The 20127-nt window shown below is 44.9% G+C and overlaps 1 protein-coding gene across 1 annotated transcript in view; it reads left to right on the top strand.

Annotated features, from left to right (window-relative positions):
- Positions 1 to 20127, top strand: part of MIPOL1 (mirror-image polydactyly 1) — a 213270-nt gene that overhangs the window by 54642 nt on the left and 138501 nt on the right. The gene's annotated exons all lie outside the window — the stretch shown is intronic.

The following is a 20127-nucleotide window of genomic DNA, read 5'->3' as shown; positions in this document are numbered from 1 at the left end:
CGCAGGATGCGCAAAAGCGCCCAACAGCGCATGCGCACAAAGAGCGATTGCTAGTGTGATTGCGTGGTGCGGCTTCTTTGCCACGCTGCAGAATACTCGTGTGATCAGCATCTCCCCCCTGACCACGGGACCTCGACCGGGACGTGTGATCAGGTGGCCGCGCATTGTTTTCCTCCGGGGCAAGCAGCCACGCTTCCCCCCCGCGCGCATTTTCCGGCCTGTGTGACCGCCGCCATAGTTGTCCTAATGAGATACAAAATAAGGTGGATGTTTAACTTGAGCCCACACAGGACCCATGATCCCAGGAAACTTTTTCAGGGTTGGAAGGTATTGCCAGGGAGAGAGGAATGCAGCAAAAATCTGCTGATGGAGTTGTTGGATCCAACTCTGTAGGTCAAAAATCTCTCTTTAAATATGTTAAAGGAACCAGTGCATATTACAAAACAGTCTATCCTACAAATGCAAGGAAAGATGTGTTAGAATCCTGGGGGGAAATTCCCCTCTTTATAATATTTAAATTTTACAGTCATGAATGCAGATGTGAGAAACATTTTTAAAACTGGTCACATGTTTTTAATGAATCTTCCATTTAAAGTGACAAATTTTGACCTTGTATGTTTATTTGTATTGCAAAATCATCTGTTGTGGCTGTTCAAACAATGGCATTGTATAAAATTTGCAAAATCCATTTCTGCATTATATTTGAGGACACAATTAAGCCATATATTTAATTACAAGTATTAATTAATTTTTAACATGAAAGATTCATCTCTCTGATACTGAAGGGCCTCTCCCCTTTTGAAAATGACTCTAGGTAATGTCCCTAAATTTGCATGAAAGATTGTTAGATTAATTGCTGTTTGACTTTTCTGTAATGGTGCTAAGCTCTAAGTTCATATGGATCAGAATCCCTAACCATTTTTTGGAATCTATTTAAATATTTAATGTCAGTCTTGGGAGGAAACTGAAAATGTTTTATATTACTGACAGCTTACATCAGTATGTTTAGAAGTAGCACCCATATCATATTACAACTCAAAGCAAAAATATATATTGTTAATCCTGTATGCAACTAACAATGCCCATTATCACAACATTCTGGCAGTTACTTGCATATGTAGAAGCTCTGATGCATGTACATAACTCCTGTGCAGTTGACCTTTTCAGTCACTTCAATTGAGATTTATTTATTTTATTTTATTTCTAGCCCTTCCTCCCTTGCACAGCAAGGCTCAGGGCAGGTTTCAACAAGGTAAATACAACAAATATAAACAGCAGTAATTAACCTAGATATAAAATAATCTCTAATATACATCAATTGACCATTGAAGAATAAGATGGCAGTCAGTAATACAAATTAATACATCCACTCCCACGGGCTCTACATGTATGCAACCGCAGATGTTAACTAATACTGAGGCAAGTGGGTGGGTGCAGAGCAGGGGGAGGCCAATCCAGATGAGCTCCTGCCACCTCAACCATAGGCCTGGCAGAACATCTCCATTTTACAGACCCTGCAGAAGTGTATTAAATCCCACAGGGCCCAGATCCCACTTAGGAAAGTGTTCCCCCACCCACTGCCAGAGCTGAAAAGGCTCTGGCTCTGGTTGAGGCTAATATCTTTCGACTGGGGATCACCAGAAGATGTTGATCCACAGAGCGCAAGGCTCTTTGAGGGACATACCAGGAGAGATGATTTCGAAGATATGTTGGTCCCAGACTGCACAGATGGTACTTTGCCCATGTCAGTTGCTCTGTTGGCTTAATGAAGAATCAATCAAGCATTGAAGATTGCATAATAAACCACCATTAAGTATGAATGTTTTAAACAAAATCCTGAATACTACCTTCTTTTCCCCCCACCCCGGGATTTTGTTTTCCTGTATACAAAGTCTTTTATTCATGACTAATATTCTTGCAGAGTTCCTTTTTCTTTTGTCATTTATATTATTCATGGTTTAAAGCAGAGGTCCATAAAACATTTCCTTATTGTGATCATGTGTTTGAATAACTGCTTTGTTTTAAATCTTCCAGTTTTTCAATACCAAATGACATCATATGTAGAAAACCTAATCCTATGCAATTGAGAATGGCGGAAATGGTTCAGAGAAGTTATTTTTTTCCCCTCCAGCCCAAATGACTAAAAAAAATACATGTTGAAGGCAGATGAAACCCATTCCATGTTGCTTGGGAATACCTGAATGATAATACAACCGGTAGATACTACAAAGGAGCCTAGCCTATAAATGGAAAAAATTAGTCAAGGTGAGATAAAGCTTCTTTTTTTTTAAGTTTCACTTTTAATTTTAGAATCCCTGTCTGTAAGTAGCCTGTGTCTTCTTTTTTGCCTTTAAACTTGGGGAAGCACAGGGAAGAAAAAGATACTCAGCTGTCTCTATAACTTCTGTTGCTAGTAGTGATTTTTTTCCTATTGAACTAACAAAACCTGTGTTAACATTAAGGATGGAGACAAAACTTGAAAGGATATTTACTAAGTTGTGAGCCAGGCCTAGGACCTTACCAGTAATATGCACCAGTTTACCTAGTCAGTAGCCTATGCTCTCTTAGCAGAGAAAAGAAATTCCTAAAGACACCCAACTCAGATATTCTTAAAGAGACACAGTCCACAGAGAGTCTTCCTATACCCACTAAAAGTGGAAATGGCCACCTGTAGCAAAGAACTATGAGGGAGATTACAGGAATGTCTTTTCTGAACCTACTGTTGTCTGCACACTTCAAGAGAGCAAAGGGCTCAAAATGTCTGTAAAAGAACCTTGTACCTCTAGAAATGCTTCTCCCAATGTATTCAAGAATGCCAAAACAAAAACCCATAAACCACCTGTAATCTTAAATGGTACATCCAAGAAAAAGCATTACCATATGGTTCTGGTGAATGGATAATCTAACCTTAATGTCTACACATCCACAAATCCATAAGAGACACAAGCACTTGTCAGCACAACTGAGAGTATAATATGTAAAAAAGGCAAACAAATAACTTGTGCATTAGCACCTCAAAACTCCTGCTCAGAAAACAAATAGCACAATTCTGTGGTGGCTGTGACATCAGGCTCTATGATACTTTTTCCCTGAACTAATGTGGCAGTAGTTTCCAACATGCCTGTCCTTTTGTATTTTAACTGACTATTTAACATTTAGGCAATAGTCTTGTTTGCATATGGATTTCAAGAAAATCCATTGAAGCTTATTTGAAAACCAGCTCATTATAATGACATATTGTTTACAGAATTTTGTTTTCCTGTCCATCAACTTGCACTAGTGGCATTCAACCAAACAAGAAGATACAGTTATAAAAACACATCAGTTCCCTCTGCATGAATTGAAGGTACATCTATTTCATGGCTAAGGAATGGTTTGAGGAGGAACATATAATAAGCTGAATGTTCTCTCTGAACTAGTAACTGTAGACTAAACAAGGCTGATTGAGCTCTAGAGCATTACACATCTCTCTTCCACACCCCAGTTTTTAAACTATGCATAAGCAACGTGTATGCAGATGCTGATAAGTGTGCTTAATTCACATAAATGGATTGCAGTGAGTTACTAGCCAACAAAGAGCTTGCTAGCCCTCCTTCCTATACCTTCCGTCCAAGAAAACAAAGTCCTAAAAGGGAGAAAAAATGAACTGACTATTCCATGTTTGGTTGTCTGGAGGCAAGCAGGTAACTGGCTGCCTACAAGCCTGGCTTGTATATGACACTTCATGTATCTAAATAGCATTGGAAACACCTACATATCTAACTACCTGCTCTGAAAAAGCTGGGACATTTTAAATTTGCACAATGCATAAATGTGACACTACATGGAGGAGGCAGAGAGTGAACTATGATTGGCAGGATTTAGATAATTAAGGCTTCTTTTTAAAGAATAATATCTGACTGTTGGATGTCATTAGATGCTTAGTTAAGCATGTGAAGGGAGAGCAAATTCAGTAGACACACAGCCAGACACCATAGTCATGCATATAGTAAAATAACTAAAATTTGTTCAAACATTGGATATTACTGGAAAATAGATAGTCAAATTTTAATTTAAGATAAATCCTGTACAGAAGGTCAAATATTGGTAAGATTAGTAGCTGAACTCTTTTTTGTTTGCCTCTATTGAGCTAGATCCTATGTCCATGTTTATCCTGCCCTTCCTCTAAGGAGCCCAGGGCAGCACACATGATTCTCCTGTCCTCCATTTCATCCTCACAACAACCCTGAGAGTAAGTTAGACTGCAAGAAGATCTGGGCTGGTGGGTTTCATAAGGATTTGAACTCAGAACTCCCATTGGTAGTTCTTTGTGACCCTCCCCCAAACGCATTGCTAGGGATCACAGGACTACTGAGGACAAATGTCATCAAGCATGTAGGGCTGCTGTGAGGAGGGGGGAGCTTGCTCTAGTGTGCTTCCTCTGCCAATGGAAGGACAAGTTGGGAAGTTTTAGTCGTCCCCCCATCCAAAGCTTTCCCTGTCTGTGGCCAGTGGCTTTTTCTTCATAGTGGTCCCTTCCAAGCAGTGTTTTCCTGGGGGATCTACAAAGTGGTGTTGGGAGAAGGGGAAGACAAGGAAGGTGTGCCTCTGTGAGTGCCTTCTGGAAGACCAACTCTAGGATCAGGGCTCCCAAGTACTTACCTTAATTCGGTGGGGGATGTATAGTTCTTCGCGGGACCATTTCCATGGGGAAAACACAGGTGCTGCACTATTCCATCGTCCAGACGTGACGTAGGCATGTAGCTGGGCGACGCTCTAGCAATGGGGCTGGAAACTCGATGGTACCATTGAGTTTCCAGTCCCATTACCAGAGCGTCGCCCAGCTACGTGCCTATGTCACGTCTGGGCGACGGAATAGTGCAGCGTCTGTGTTCCAAGCAAGAATCTTCCAGCGGGTAAGCATGTGTCCCCCACCGGATCGTAGGTAGGTACTTGGGAACCCTATCTAGGATCCATCCCAATACCTCCACGATTACCAACCCACAATGGCTCACAGTATGATGTGTTTCTATTCTGTTCTGGTATATAGGCACTCTCTCTCTCTCTCTCTCTCTCTCTCTCTCTCACTCACTCACTCACACGCGCACACACACACACACACATCTCCCAAAGTCCTGCCTCTCCTTCAGGGCTCTGAACCAAACCTTGTGAGCTCCACTAGATGGGAAGGGGTGAGCAAGCCTCACTGTGAAATGGGGCAGGAAAAAAATTAACGCAGGGAATTTGAGGCTAAGGTTAAGAGCCTCAAATTAGTCAGGATTTTTATTTGGCTTTTAGGAAGGATTTGGTTTCAGGAAAAAGTTTATTTTATTTGATAAGCATCCTAGTTCCAGCTCCTGCCAACCTAGCAGTTCGAAAGCAAGAAATTGCAAGTAGATAAATAGGTACCACTTCGGTGGGAAGGTAACAGCGTTCCGTGCACCTTGGTGTTTAGTCATGCCAGCCACATGACCACGGAAACGTCTTCAGACAGCGCTGGCTCTTTGGCTTTGAAATGGAGATGAGCACCGCAGCCCTAGAGTCGGACTCGACTGGCTTTCGAGCAAGGGAACCTTTACCTTTACCTAAAAGCCAAAAGCACCAAATGTACCTAAGCCATTTCCAAGAAGCAGAGACTGTAAGATGGGAGGAGGGAATCTGTGTTTTGGTAACCAGATCCAGTAAACCTGAGGTAAATGTTCTGGGGAAAGGACACCAGAATCTTGTCTCACTATTTATTTACTGGAGTTTGGCCCACATACAAAATATCCAGTTCTGTGGAGAAAAGGTTATAACTGCTGGGTGACATCTGAAAGTTATTTTACCCATTTAAGCTGAAACATTTCACTCACAACACACTGTTGAATACCTGTTTTTTTCTCTGTTAAATAAAGCATGTTGCTTTGTCTTCACCCCTGCTTCATCTATCCAGTTGAATATTTAGTAAAAGGGGGACTAAATTTACCTCATAAGTACATGCAATTTTGTTATAAAAGTGTCAGAAGAAGAAATCTGTGGGGGCACACAGTTTACATGCTATCAACACTTTATGAGCTTGTGCCACACCTTATCTCTCCTTATATATAATTGAGTAAGAACATTCTATATGAACATTCTAAATTTGGCCCCTTTAGTGTATGGACGCTTGAACTGTCAGTCAGAAGACGCTGGCTGGGTTGACTGGCTGCTTTGTGCAGTCCCGCCCAGCGTTTCAAGGTCTTTTGCATATGGAAGCTGATTGGACTTCACTGCATTCCACACCTCAAACTCACCCCCCTCCCCGCAAGGCAGTTGGAATGTCAGTTGCATATGGAACCTTCAAGGTCTTTTGCATATGGAAGCTGATGGGCATAGGGTTGCCAACTCCAGGTTGGAAACTTCCAGGATAGTTTAGGAATGAAGCCTGCTGAGGGTGGGGTCTGAGGAGGAGGAGGAGGAAGAGAAAGAGGAGGACCTCAGACAGATACAATGCCATACTCCCCACCCTCCAAACAAGCTGTTGCCAGTCTCCAGGTGACAGCTGGAGAGCTCTTAAAGCTCTGGTGCTAATTCAAAGTGCTGCAATTTGTCGACAGAGTAGTGTTTTGGCAAATCTTTAGGAATTGTTTGGTGCATTTACGATGAGGCACCCACCCAGAGCCTCTGGCATTTTCTCACTCTGCTGGCATCAAAACCAATTTAAGGCAAAATAAGAGGCTACTGAGAGGGGAGGAGATAAAGTTGCCAGCTTTAGGTATGGAAATTCCTGGAGATTTGAGGAGTGGAGGCCGGAGAGGGGGACATCAGACAGGTTACAGTGCCATAGACTCCACCCTCCAACCCAGCTATTTGCTCCTGGGGAACTATTGTTGCCAATCTTGGCCCAGCACCCATCAAACCATTCTCTTCAACCCCCTGCTGTGCAGCTGACTTTCCCCTAGGGTTGCCAATCTCCAGGTGGGACCTGGAGATCTCCCACTGCTACAATTGATCTCCAGATGACAGAGATCAGTTTCCCCTGGAGAAAATGGCTGCTTTGGAGGGTAGACCCTATGACATTATACCTGCTGAGTCCTTCCGCCCCCCCCCATGCTGCCCTCTACAGAATCCACCCCCCAAAACTCCAGGTATTTCCCTCCTTAAACCAGCCACCCCTACTTTCCCCTCAGTGCCTGATGGTAGGCAACTTAGTTTGGTCCAGTCACCTACTTTGGCCTTTGGGAGAAAACATATTGGGGCCAATCCTGATAGGGTTGCCAACTCCCGATGGGAAATTCCTGGAGATTTGAGGGATGGAGCCTGAAGAGGGTGAGGTTTGAGGAGGGGTGGGACCTCAGACAGGTACAATGCCATAGACTCCACCCTCCAAACCACTCAGTCCCTCATGGGGAACCATTGTTGCCAATCTCCAGGTGAGGGCTGGATACCACTCAAAATTACAATTGCTCTGCAGAAGGGAGGGCAGAAGTCAGCTGAAGTCAAAGGGGCAGATAATGGTAGGTTGATGGTTACCTGCAAAGGAGATGGGGTTGCCAACTCCAAGCTGGAAAATTCCTGGGGATTTGAGGGGTGGAGCCTGGAGAGGGTGGGGTTTGCGGAGGGGTGGGACATCAGACAGGTAGAATGCCATAGACTCCACCCTCCAAACCAGCCATTTCGTCCTGGGTAACAATTGTTGCCAATTTCCAGGTGAGGGCTGCAGATCACTCAAAATTACAACTGCTCTTCAGGGAGCAGAGATCAGTTCCTCTGGAGAAAACAGTGGACTCTGCCATTATACCCTGCTGAGGTCACCACAGCAAAATGACACTGTTTGCCCAAAGCCAGAGCACTCCCCCAGAGCCTCTTTCTAGATCTCGTTGTATTTATTTCCACAACGGGCTTTACTGCTAGTAATGAATATGGGCTGTTGGTAAGTCAAAGACAAAGGCCATTTTCACATTACCATTCTAAACTGGATGTTATTCGTTGTTTGCCCAGTTCTGAGTAAAACAATACAAGGTCAGAGGTTTCATACAGTGAATTTCATTCCATTACTGAGCCATCTCTGAAGCAATCTGGCCATTTCAAACATTTCCCCCTGCATGATCTTTCTTGAACTTTTTTAATGTTCTAAGTTGAGTGCTATAGCACTAGACCAATATAGGCACCATTGGGATGCCTTGGCACCATTGAGATACATTGAGATTGTGGCTGTTGTTACATGGATACAGGAGGAGAGAACTCATTGTGCTGGGGGTGACTGGTGTTACAGAAGTTGTTAACCAAAGGTGTCTGTAGCAAATATCCTGATGTTCACCCATCCATGCAGCCATGAATGCCCAGATGCAATTGGCTGGTGAGTGACTTGTTGCCAAAAGAATCTCAGGCATACATCTCATGGAGGCAAACTTCTTCTTTTTGTAGGTTGAAGGTTGGCAAGTGTTTTGTGTGGATATCTGTGAGGCTAGTTTTGTTGGTATGCAGTCAGCTATGAGAAAGATGAGAGGGAGGTAGTTTGGAGGGAGCAGGAAACTTTTGACCTCCTTGCAATTTGGGGGGAAGAGAAAATCCAGCAAGCACTGCAACCCTCTCATAGAAATTTTGATTGTTTTCAGCAGATTTCAGAGGAAATGCCCAGGTGTGGCCCTATGCAGTCAACCTTGGAATGCCACACAAAAACAAAAACTTTATGGCTTGAATACAAGTACATGGTTGTGCATACTTCATGGTCTGGTAATTCACCAGCCATGTGTCCCTATTATAGGGAGTTACACAGTATCCTGAAAGGAGATGCTAGTGTGAAGCTTGAGAGATCAGCATCACCTTTGACAATGTATCTCAATGGTGCCACTGTGGCAGTGAAGTGCTATATTGGTCTAGTGCTATAGTGCTCAACTTAGAATGTTTTTTTAAAAGTTTGTGGGAGATCACATGGTGAAAAAGGGTGGAGGAAAGCACGGTGCTATTGGAAATGCTACAGACATTTTAAACAGTACACTACAGCAATTCAGAAGTGCAAAGAAGATGTGAAAATGGAAGAAAGCAGTTTACCTCAAGAACAGCTCACCATACTTTGCTAACTGGATGCAGGCAGCTTTGTATGAAAAGGTAAATAAAATCCAATTGCAGATGGTTGCTAAATGATTGTGTCTGAAATGACACAAAAAATATGTTAGCAACTGGCTACTAAAACAGATTACAAAGGCTGTCTGAAAGGGGCCAAAGAGAGACTAGTGTGAGGGAGGGGCTGTTCTAGAAAGGTTCCAGGCAACCACAGAGGGCCCTGAAGTGTTTCCATACAATCTATATATCTAATCTCCAACAGATGGTGCTGTGCGGATACTTAGTCCCTGGAAAAGGAAGCTCCCTCTGGCCCAGGAGCTTCTCCTACATACTCAGTAGACTTCCTGTATCTGCAGAAAAATGCAAAAACTAAGAAAATCCCTCCAGGGATGGCTGAATTCCCCCAAAAACCTTTTGAAATGGCCTCTGCAGGGATCTGCTTCAGACACCAACTGTCTGAGAGAGGTTAGAACGTTCAGGGCGTGGGGGGGGGAGAGGCTTCTAACTGGCTCTGTGAGTCAAAGGGTTGGGGGAAGGGCCCTTTTCCAGGCCTCCTTTGGCTTTTCAGGGAGGGAGGGAGCCTTGGGGCCTGGCCTGGGGAGTCCCTAGAGGTTTTGAGATGGGATTGGGGAAGGGAGAGGCCACAGCTGGGTATAATGCCACAGAGTCCACCTTCTAAAGCAGTCATTTTCTCCAGGGAGACAGATCTCTGCTGCCTTGAGTTCAGTTGTATTCCTGGAGATTTGCGGGAGGAGCCTGGGGAGGACAGGGACCTCAGTGGGGTACAATGTCACAGAGTCCACCCTCCAAAGCATCAATTTTCTCCATGGGAAGTTATCTCTGTAGTCTGGAAATGAGCAGGAATTACAGGGGATCCCCAGGTCCCACCTGGAGACTGGCATCCCTCGGCAGCACCCTCTTGATACCACCTGATTTGCATGACTCAAGTAGGCCCAGCTGCTTGCTACTGTTCATCAGCAGCCACCCTATGAAAGCCAGTGTGATGCAACAGTTAGAGCTTCAGATTAGGGTCTGCGAGACCCAGGTTCAGATCCCCATCTTGCAGTGGAAGCTGACTGTGTGATTTTGGACCAGTCACATACTTTCAGCCTAGCCAACCTCACAGGGTTGTTGTGCAGATAAAAAGGAGGAGAGAATAATGTAAGCTGCTTTGGTTCCCACTGTGGAGAAAGACTGTAATTTTCCTAGGTAGAGGCTGTGGGGGAGGGGTGTGGAGATGGAAAGTTGCAGACAGAGAGGCAGATAAAGGTAGGTTGGCTGTTGGGTGGGAAGGAAATTGTGTTGTCAACTCCAGGTTGGGAAATTCCTGGACATTTGTGGGGTGGAGCCTGGGGAGGGTGGGATTGGAGGAGGGAAGGAACTACAGATCAGTATAATGCCATAGCTGGAGGAGAAAAAGAAAGGGGGGGCAGAAGGGAGAAAGAGTGTGAGAGAGGTAGAGGGAGACAGGAGGAAGCAAAGGTGTGAGGAATAGGATAACCATTCCGCAAGTTTCTTGCGGGTCTCCACTTGTATAATCCTAAGTCTTGAGCCTAGGTTGTAGTTTGCCTTGGTGCTTCAGCCTATTCAGTCTCCTCCCCTAACCACCACAAAGACCCATAAAGCTTCTTTCTGAAGAACCACATTTTTCTAACATGTGCCACCGAAACAGTTCTCCTTTAAGGCAGGAGAATACTAGCTCATGTTGCCCAGTGTTTAAAGATTGTCTAAAAAAGATGGCTGCAAGTTCTGTTGATTATTACTTCAACATGTCTCAGAGCCAAATCTTGAAACTGAAAATAGCTTCAACTTGTCCTCAGCAGTGCTAAAAGGATATACTTTCACAGCCGGTATACTTCATGCTTGCTAGTGATATGCAGCCCCTCTGTGCCTATTCCAGAAGTAATCTTGGATTATCTTCCCAATTTTCCCCAGGCTTTTGGCAAAATAATTCTGATAGTCTAGTATGAAAAAATATATACAGATGTGTGCTGGATGCCCAGAGAATAATACAATGACAAAAGAGACTAGATTAAAGCCATAACATCATTTAGTGCCTGGTAGTGAAAAACAACCACTTATCCTTAATAGAAAATATACAAAGGTCAATAAAATTACACATAGAGGTCTGCTCCAAACTCTCTCAGTCAATATCCTTCTAACAGTCTTGGATTCTCAAAAGCAGTCTGCTCCAAATTCAATCTCTCTTTCAACACTTATTCCGGATATTTAAGTGCTTCAGACCTCTTTCCTCAGGAACAAATCCTATATAGGAATCTCACATTCAGTGTTACCTTCAAGTTGACACATTCATTGATTTACTTTTCTGTTAATCTACTTGGGCAAGGTCTCCTCACTTATTTTCAAGCATGCTGCTGCCAAAGTCAAATGGACCCAGACTATGCTTCGTTATCTTCCCAATTTTCTCCAGGCTTTTGGCAAAATAATTCTGATCCCAAATAACATTAACTGCATATTGCAGCTATTTCATGAAGTTCTCAGCTAAAACACTTCCCTTTCCATCTCCTCTTCCCTTCTGTTGTATAGAGAGAGTATGTGTGGCAGGTGCGGTGGTAGGGTTCCCTAAGTTGCCATAACAAATTCTAGAGGTGGGAGAAACCATGGGAAATGGAAATTTTACCACAATTATGCTAAAGCAGCAATTCAGAGTTCTTGACAGTCAAAGGAAATCTGGGCTGTGTGGCTCGTGATGTCTTTGAATAGTGTTGTGCGTATTTGTAACAGCATTTAGGGTCTAAATCCTGAGACCAGGGGTCATTTCGTAGAAAAAGAGGTGCAGGAGCTCATTAGCATAACTCATTAGCATAACTCATTTGCATATGCCACACCCTCAGACATCACCAGAAGTGTGTCAGAAGGCAACACCCACTGCTCAGGCTCCACTGGACTGTTTTGGATTGCTAGCTATGGGGGGGGGATGTGCAGATCTGTCCTTGCAGAGGAGGGAGAGCTTGTACCTGAATAAAACTTGGTTTTAAAGCTGCCACTGGACTGTTTTGGACCGGGGGGCGGGGGGAGCTCTGCAACTTACCTGGCTGCTTCTTGCTCTGACTGAGGGCTGCTGGGAGCAGGGGGTGGGGCTTATTGCATGTGCCCACCCCCTGGGCTCTTTACTGCCGGAGCTCCGCTCCTGTGCGCTCCTGCAGGAAATTACCCCTGCCTGAGACCTTACTATGATAGAGTTTTAGAGCCAAGATTGTGCAATGATACTTGGGAAATAGAAGCAAATACTAATAAGGGATCCAGAGAAGTAGATCAGGAAAAATGGATCCATTTAGGATTGGCCTAGAATCTAGGCAAGGTTGCGGTACATCAGAGTCTGTGTGGTATAGCGTTTAAGACAGTCACATTAGGGACTGGGGTATCCAAGTTTGAATACCTCCACCACCATGGAAGCTCATTGCGTGACCTTGGACCAGTCACTCTCTCTCAGCCTAACCTACCTCACAGTTTGAAAATAAAATGGAGCAGAGAGGAACAATGCTGTAAGCCACTTAGGGTTTCCCTTTGGGAGAAATAGAAAACAGCAAGAGTCCAATAAAAGGGCTCTTGCTCTTTTCTACTGCTACAGACAGACTAACACAGCTACTCATTTTGATCTACCTTTAGGAGAAAAACAGGGTAAATAAAGAAAATAAGCCAGAATTTGAAACCATGGTTTCAAATGGGATTTTTAAGTTCAGCTAGTCTTAAGTATGGTTACGTAGTACACGAATGGAGACAGTCTGGCTTTATTCTGGCTTGTTCCCTGGGTCCATCTCCTCTCCAGGCTACAGACATCTCTGGTCAGAGCAGCTCAAAACCAACTTGCTTTTCACTACTCCTGGTAGTCTTCCTGATAAAAGGAACTAGCATTTGTCATGGGAAGTCAGGTTTTGAATGATCATCTGTTAGCCAGCAAGGAGCTTTCTGCTCTCTATGGACTATGAACTGTGTCTAATGTGTGCCAAGGGACTATGATGCCAGGTGACCAGAGTGAGAGGCCAGCACACACGCACCAGATAGTGTGCCCATGGCTTCCAAGAGGTTGCCCTGTTCCAGAGATTTTCCTACCTACACACACACAGCACCATGTTAGCAGCCATTTGCTGGATGTTCAAACTACAAGGACTGATTCCTCCATTATGTTTTAAGAAGCTGGCACAGAAACAGGAAGGGAAAAAAACTGAACCTAAAAATAAACTCCAGAACCAAACAAAGGTTAGTGAAAAGGAGGGCCAATATTAAAACCTTTCCATAAAAAGAAGTACATGTATTTATTGATAATAACAAATTTAAAACATATATAGGGGCCCAATTACAACCAATGTATATAAAACATAACAATATCAAGGGCTTAAAAAAAGTTGACCTTACGCGTTTCGGCCAAATAGGCCTTCCTCAGAGGTCATACATATGTGGCAAGATGGTTAATAATTATATTCACATAAACACAATGAGAAATATATACAAAGTATAGATTCAATAAGGACCATAAAGTAAATTGCTGTAAAAAATAAATTGCTGTAAAAAATAAAGAATAGAAGATTAAAACACACATATTTTACAACAAATTAAAGAATTTCAAATCTATATAGCCAATCTGTAAATATAGACCACAAACTTACTTCAGAAGTAAAATCACCAGGCACAGGATAAATATGCACATAAGACCTTTAAAGTGCAATCACTAGCCCAGTGATTATAAAGGAGAAAAAATGAAAATCAGTATATCAAGCAATTTAAAACCCAAAAATAAATAGTAATAGTAATAATAATAAACTAGTTACTTATGGTCCAAAAATTTCCTTCTTTGATTGTGTTCCCACAGTATTCACAAGTAAAAAGCAGTGTGGGTAAACTTAAAAATGTTGGAGCTTTATAATTAGTTAAGCTGGTCATGTGATTGCACCTTTCACATAGAGTATACCATTAAGGGATAAAGAAACAGTACAAATTTAAACATAATGAAACCGTCCATAGATTATATAAAGATACATGCTATACCCACAAGATTATATTGCACACCAGTCAATATGCTCATTCAGGCCATATGGAGTTGCAGTCTTAAGAGTATGTATCCAAAACAGTTCTCTTTTTTTCAGTTGTTGGATCATCTGTTGGTGGCGACTAGGTCGAACATACTTGAGAGCAAAGAAAGAAAAATCCTTATCATTATGCCCTGCCATCATGAAATGCTCCGTCAAGGGTGCACTCTTCCTGCCGCGTCTGATGCAACTCCTGTGTTCAGTTATTCTAGTCCGTAATGGCCTCGATGTGCACCCGATGTATTTCTTTTGACATTGACAGATTATGCAATAAATTAAGCCCTTTGAATTACAATTAAAGAACGACCTAATAGAGTACTTTCTCTTTTTATCCAAGTCATAACAGCAATTAGTGCGTAGCATCAACTCACAGACCTCACACCTTCCACAAGGAAAGTTGCCAGCTGGCAAGCCTTGACCATCTACTCCCCTTTGTAATGTTAGAGATGATTGAAGACTACTTCTAACCAACATATCTTTCAAATTCCTAGCTCTATGGTAAGCAAAGATAGGAGCAGACTCACACAAAGGAATGTTAGACAGTAGATGCCAGTGCTGCCTAATGATATTAGAAACCTGAGTAGACCTTCCATCATATGTTAAAGGAATAATGAGTCTTTTATCAGACTGGCCTTGTTTTGTCTTTGGTGCTAAGAGTGAGGATCTGTTGATGTTTTTTGCTTTATAAAAAGCCTGCTTAATGACTCTAGAGGAGTAGCCTTTGTCTCTAAACTGGCCCATTAATACATTAGCCTGCTCAATAAAATCAGAATACTGGCTGCAATTTCTCCTGAGTCTCAACAGTTGGGAATAGGGTAAATTCTTTTTAAGATGTGGGGGATGGAAACTATCACTAGATAGGAAGGAATTGGCATCCGTGGGCTTCCTGTATGTGCTAGTTTGAATCATATTTCCCTCACCATCACCTTCGCTGAGTCCTCCACCAGGGCACACCTGGTCTCCCTGACACCATTGACCTCCCAGCTCACTACTGAGGACCAATAGGGATCCTTTCTGGTTGGGTTCTTAGGGGCTGAGATACTGAGTTACTGCTGCTCTTCCTCCTCTTCCTCCCCCAGCCTCTTCCTTTCCCTGTTCCCTCTGGCCACGTCAGTTGGCCTGCAGCCTCCACACCTCTGCAGAGGTCCTGCCTCCACTGCAGGAGCTCAGCATTACAGAGTGCAATGCTGCCCTTTATTGGGTGTTACAAGTCAAAACACTTCAGTATTTACAGGGTTAATTATGTTTGTTAAGATCAACAGGAAGTCACATGTTTGTTTGTAACCAATCTGTTTAGACAACAGAATGCCCGGGAACTTTGGAGCTAACTTGCTAGTCTGATTGGAAACCAATGTGTCAAGCATTTAGCATATTGGCATCTTCTTCCTCTTTTTGTTCTGACTGTGAAGAAGATGCCGGCCATTCCCGTTTTAGCTTTTAGCTGTAAGGATGTAGCCATATTAGCTCTTTGTTATTTTCATATCCTGTGTACCTTTTTCCCATGTTAGGGTTATAGTAAACTTTTATATTTTAAAACACACCATGGACTCAGTCTCTTAATACTCTGCTGACTTACTCAAAAGAATCCCAACACCCTTTAACCAACACAAATGCAGGCCATTTTGTACTCCCTCTCCTTGCAGAGAGGATGCAGCCAGGCAGCCACACCCACCCGCAATCTCTCCACCAAGGCTCTGGCCCTCAGGAGAAGAGCTGCCTCCTGCTCCAGTGTGAAGGCCAGCGCCCAGTCCAGCCTGCAGATCAGGGGGATGGTTTGCCAAAGGCTGGCCATATGGGAGCAGAGGATGTCGGTGGTGTCCTGGAATGGCTTCAGAACATGCACCATTTGGGAGAGGGTTGGCCAATCATTGCAGTTTATTTTGAGCTCCTGTCACCCATGCGTTCTTCTCCTCCACCAGATGTGCAATCATTGCATAGGTTGGGTAGCCAAACTGCAGCTCGTGAGCCGCATGCAGTGCTTCCAGACCGATTGTGCAGCTCGTGGAGGTCTTGCTGTGTGTGAAGTGGGAAGAGGGAGAAATAGGCAAGCTTGGAAGCTCCTCCCCTTGACCGCAGAGGTCGTCAGGAGAAAAGAGAGCCTGGGAAAAGAGAGAGCGGGAGAGCGCACAACCACCTAGCCCTTGGCTTGGTGAGCGAAGGAGGGATGTATCTAAACTGGGATCTCCAGGATGGACCTGTCTGCAGTGGCGGCAGCAAGAGGCGAGCCTGGGAGCCAGACGGCCAGCTGAGGCGCACACACATGCACCCCTTCCCTTGGCCAGGAGACTGTTGGCTGGCAGGTCACCAGTGAGCAGGCTGCTTGCCCTGCCTGGTGGGCCTCTTGACTGGGCCCCACTAGCCACTGCCCCTGCCAAAGGACCAGCTGCCGCCACAGCAGCATCTGCCGTGCCCAGAGGGGAGCATCGAGCTGGGGCTGCAGGAGCCAGGCCGCCATCTGGCCTTTGCAAAAAAGAGGTGGGGGGAGAAAGAGGCAGAAAGTTTTGCTGCCCGGGAGAGGCACAACAGGCAAGGCTGACGAATCAACTGATGGTACTCCTTTTTTTTTTGCCAATTTTTTTAATCTTTAAAAATTAAATCGATTTCAGTCGCAGCACCCTGCACCTCGCCAGCACCCTGCCCCATGCCCTGCCTGCTGAATGCAACTGCAAGTGCAAATGGTTTAAGCCATTGACCATTACAAAATACAGAATACAGCAGAGCAATCATAAAAAGTTAAAAAGCACCGTTAATATTTGGGTTAAAATGAACTACTAGTCAATAATAAAAAGAAAGATAAAACAGGTTTAAGCACTATCAGGTAGCCTGCCTGAAGGTGAGGGGTTTTGCTGCATCAGCTCAGTTGGGGGGGGGGGTTGGGGTGAAGAGGAAAGAAATTCTGAAAACTGCTGCCGGCAGGCCACAGTGTATGTAGCACGGTGAGCTGGGCACAAGCACCAGCCTGGACTCAATAGCACACAACCTCTTTAAAGGGTGAGCTCCCCAAAGTGCACTCCCCCTTCTCCCCAGCTGGTTCGGAATGGTTGCTAAAAAATTCAACTGGTTGTAAAGATGGGAGGGAATGAGCGATCCAGTCCCAACAGTTTCATCCCTCACTGATGATGACACTCTAATTTCTGGTGGGTAGGGTTGCCATGACTTACCTCGTTGGCGGGGGGACTCCTGGGGGATCCCGGTGTGTATGTGCGCTTCGCACGCGCGTGCCGCATTCGCATCACAGGGCAATGACGTCATGACGCCAGGCACGCTGGGGGCGGGGCCATGACCATACAAGGGAAAACCATAGAGTTTTCCCTTATATGGCCGTGGCCCTGCCCCCAGCGTGCTCGGCATCATGACGTCACTGCCCTGTGACACGCACGCCGGGGTGGGGTTCCCCCCGGGGCCCAATTCCCCGGCATCTGGGGATGGGCCTCTGGGGCAGGGATAATTCAAAACATTTTTAAAGTAACCATTTTTGCTTTAAAACTTTATTTTTGATATATGCTTATTATTTATAAGCATGACAGTCTTGTATAGTTGTCTACGGACAGACACATAATGGCTGCCCCACAAATCAAAAAATCCTGGCGATGGGCCCAGACAAAAAGGCTGCCCCGTTTCTCACTGGCTGGCTGGCTAACAATAAGAACATCAGAATCAGACTAGTGGTCCATCCTAGTCCAGCATCCTGTCTCACACAGTGGGCAACCTCAAATCAAACACCATATTCAAATCTTTCCCCCCTCCACTAAAAGTTGGATGATGCCAACAGCTTCCTTTTTTCCTTAGGATTTGCATGTGCTTTTCTTTTTGATTCCACTGTGAGCTCCTGGTGAGTTTTCTTCCTGCCACTGGGTCAGGGTTGCCCCTTTCTCCTTGCAGAAGCACCTAGCAGCATTGCCACTGGAGCAGCTGCCTCACATTTCTGCCCACACCTGCTGAATTTCTGTTCTGTGGTTATTAAAGGCACCAGAATTTGAGCAGCAGGCACAGGAACAGGATGGGGGGACTTGGATGGGCTCATTTGATGTCCAAAATTGTGGCTCAGCCTCAGAAAAAAACCCACAAGTGAATACAGAGGGTGTCTGTACACTACAACCCAGTTTCATAACTCTTCTGTCTTCTCATGGGACTGTGATTTTTTGGGAGCTGGAGGTGGAATTAGAGATCTGTATACAGAGATTTCTCAGCACTTTTATCAGACTACAGTCCCCAGGATTCCTGGAGGAGGAGCCATGCCAATTAAAAATGATTTTAAAATGATAGAGCTGACAGCACTTGGAACAACGGGGTGGAAAGGCAGTCATCTTGAAATTCCAGTTTTGAAGGGGGCCACAATGCATCCTCGGCCAACTGGCTGGCTTTCTTGCTGCTACCGCCACCCATTTCTACTGAGCTGGCCTCAGCCGGGAGGGCGGGGTAAAAATCTAATAAATAAATAAAATACTAGCAGTAAATAGCCAGTAAATATCTCTAATTTAATTGGTTTCCGTATTTTCATCCATGTTTTGACCAGATACTAGAATAGATATCATTAGCAATATCTGTTTTTACCCCTTTTGTTTTTATTTTATTTAGTTACTAGTCATTTTTAGCAGTCCCATTTAATGTTAATAAAAAGCAAATTTGCATATTTTCTATTAAAACTCTAGGGTTGCAAGGTCTGACTTGGAAACTACCTGGGGACTTTGGAGATGGAGCTAGGAGACTTTGGGGGTGGTGTCTAGCAAGGATGTGATGTCACTTTGTTGATGTCTTATGTGATGTCACTTCCAGGTCAAAGGTCAAGTGATGGCACTTCCCAAGCTTCACCCCCTCTGACGATGTAACTTCCAGCATATTGTACCAAAAACCCACCCCTTCCTGTGATGTCACTTTTAGGGCACTCCCCCAAACCTGCCTCTTCCTCTGAAGTCACTTCAGTGCATCATGTCTTGTGGCTCTCAAACATATGATGGTTATTCTATGTGGCTCTTACATTAAGCAAGCTTGGCCACCCCTGCCATAGGTGGAGTTCCAGCGGGTGGGCATGTCCTGTATGAGCCAATGTTCAGTCTCCCTCCCTCCACCTGCCTCTTGTACAGCTGGCGGGCATACTTGATGCTGTGAGAGAGGTGGACAGCCAGGAACCTGCAGGTCTTCAATAAGCAGCACGTCTCCCGTGTGGCCGGGGCTTGACACTGCTCCACAGCCCGAGAGCATCTCATACCACTGGGTGCAGGATGTGCACCAGGCAGATGATGCCCTTGAGATGAGCAGCCTTCACCATCACCAGCATGTTGGTGCTGACATCTGTGACCATGTAGCCACGGATGATTTCACCCATGCTCACCCACTCCCTCAAGCTAGCCTGGATCGTGGTGGTGATGTTCTTCACCATGTGGTTTGCATCCATCTCCTGTGCATGGAGCAGAACCACTTTGTAGCCTGGCAGGAGGAATGTCCCCTCCTCCCGGGGCCCTGGTCTTCCCCTGGCAGTCCAGAGGTCACTGCCACCAGTGGGCAGTGAGGGAGAGGTAACAATGCTGCTGGCTGCTCCACAGGTCTGCTGTGAAGAACACAGTCCACCCTTGTGCTCTGGACCGCTTGGCCTTAACCATCTCCACCACAGAGTGGTGCATGGAAGGCAAGAGTTGCCAGCTCAGGGTCCTCCATGAGGGGATGGAATACCATGGAGCAGCATAGTCCAGCAGCTGGCAAAAGGCCACATATTCTGTGATGGACAAAGGTTGGCCATCCACGGCAACCATCTTGTCATCGAGGCAAGTGATTGCTTCCTGGGCCTTCCCCCTAGCCCTTTTGCTTGGCAGTTCCAGCATCCTCGGAATGACCTCCTTAAGTTTTGGAGTTCCACTCCCACCCACAGCACCCTCAGTGTGAGTCTTTTTGCTTGGAGGGGACTCTTGCTCCCCCCTTCTCCCTGCTGAGACAAAGCAGGCCTCTTTTCCCCACTGCTGGGTGCTACTCTTTGCTCTAGAGGCACAGATGATAAGTGGATGATAAGTGTTGGGGGTTCAAGCCCCTCCAGACCTGGAGATTGCACACCAGGCACTTTGCCACACAGGGGTCATTGGGG

This window comes from Gekko japonicus, unplaced genomic scaffold (genome assembly GCF_001447785.1).
Source record: "Gekko japonicus isolate JY-2015 unplaced genomic scaffold, Gekko_japonicus_V1.1 scaffold1150, whole genome shotgun sequence".
In the NCBI taxonomy this organism is placed as follows: Eukaryota; Metazoa; Chordata; class Lepidosauria; order Squamata; family Gekkonidae; genus Gekko; species Gekko japonicus.
The sequence above is the reverse complement of the archived record's forward strand: the minus strand, read 5'-3'. Positions and strand labels throughout refer to the sequence as shown.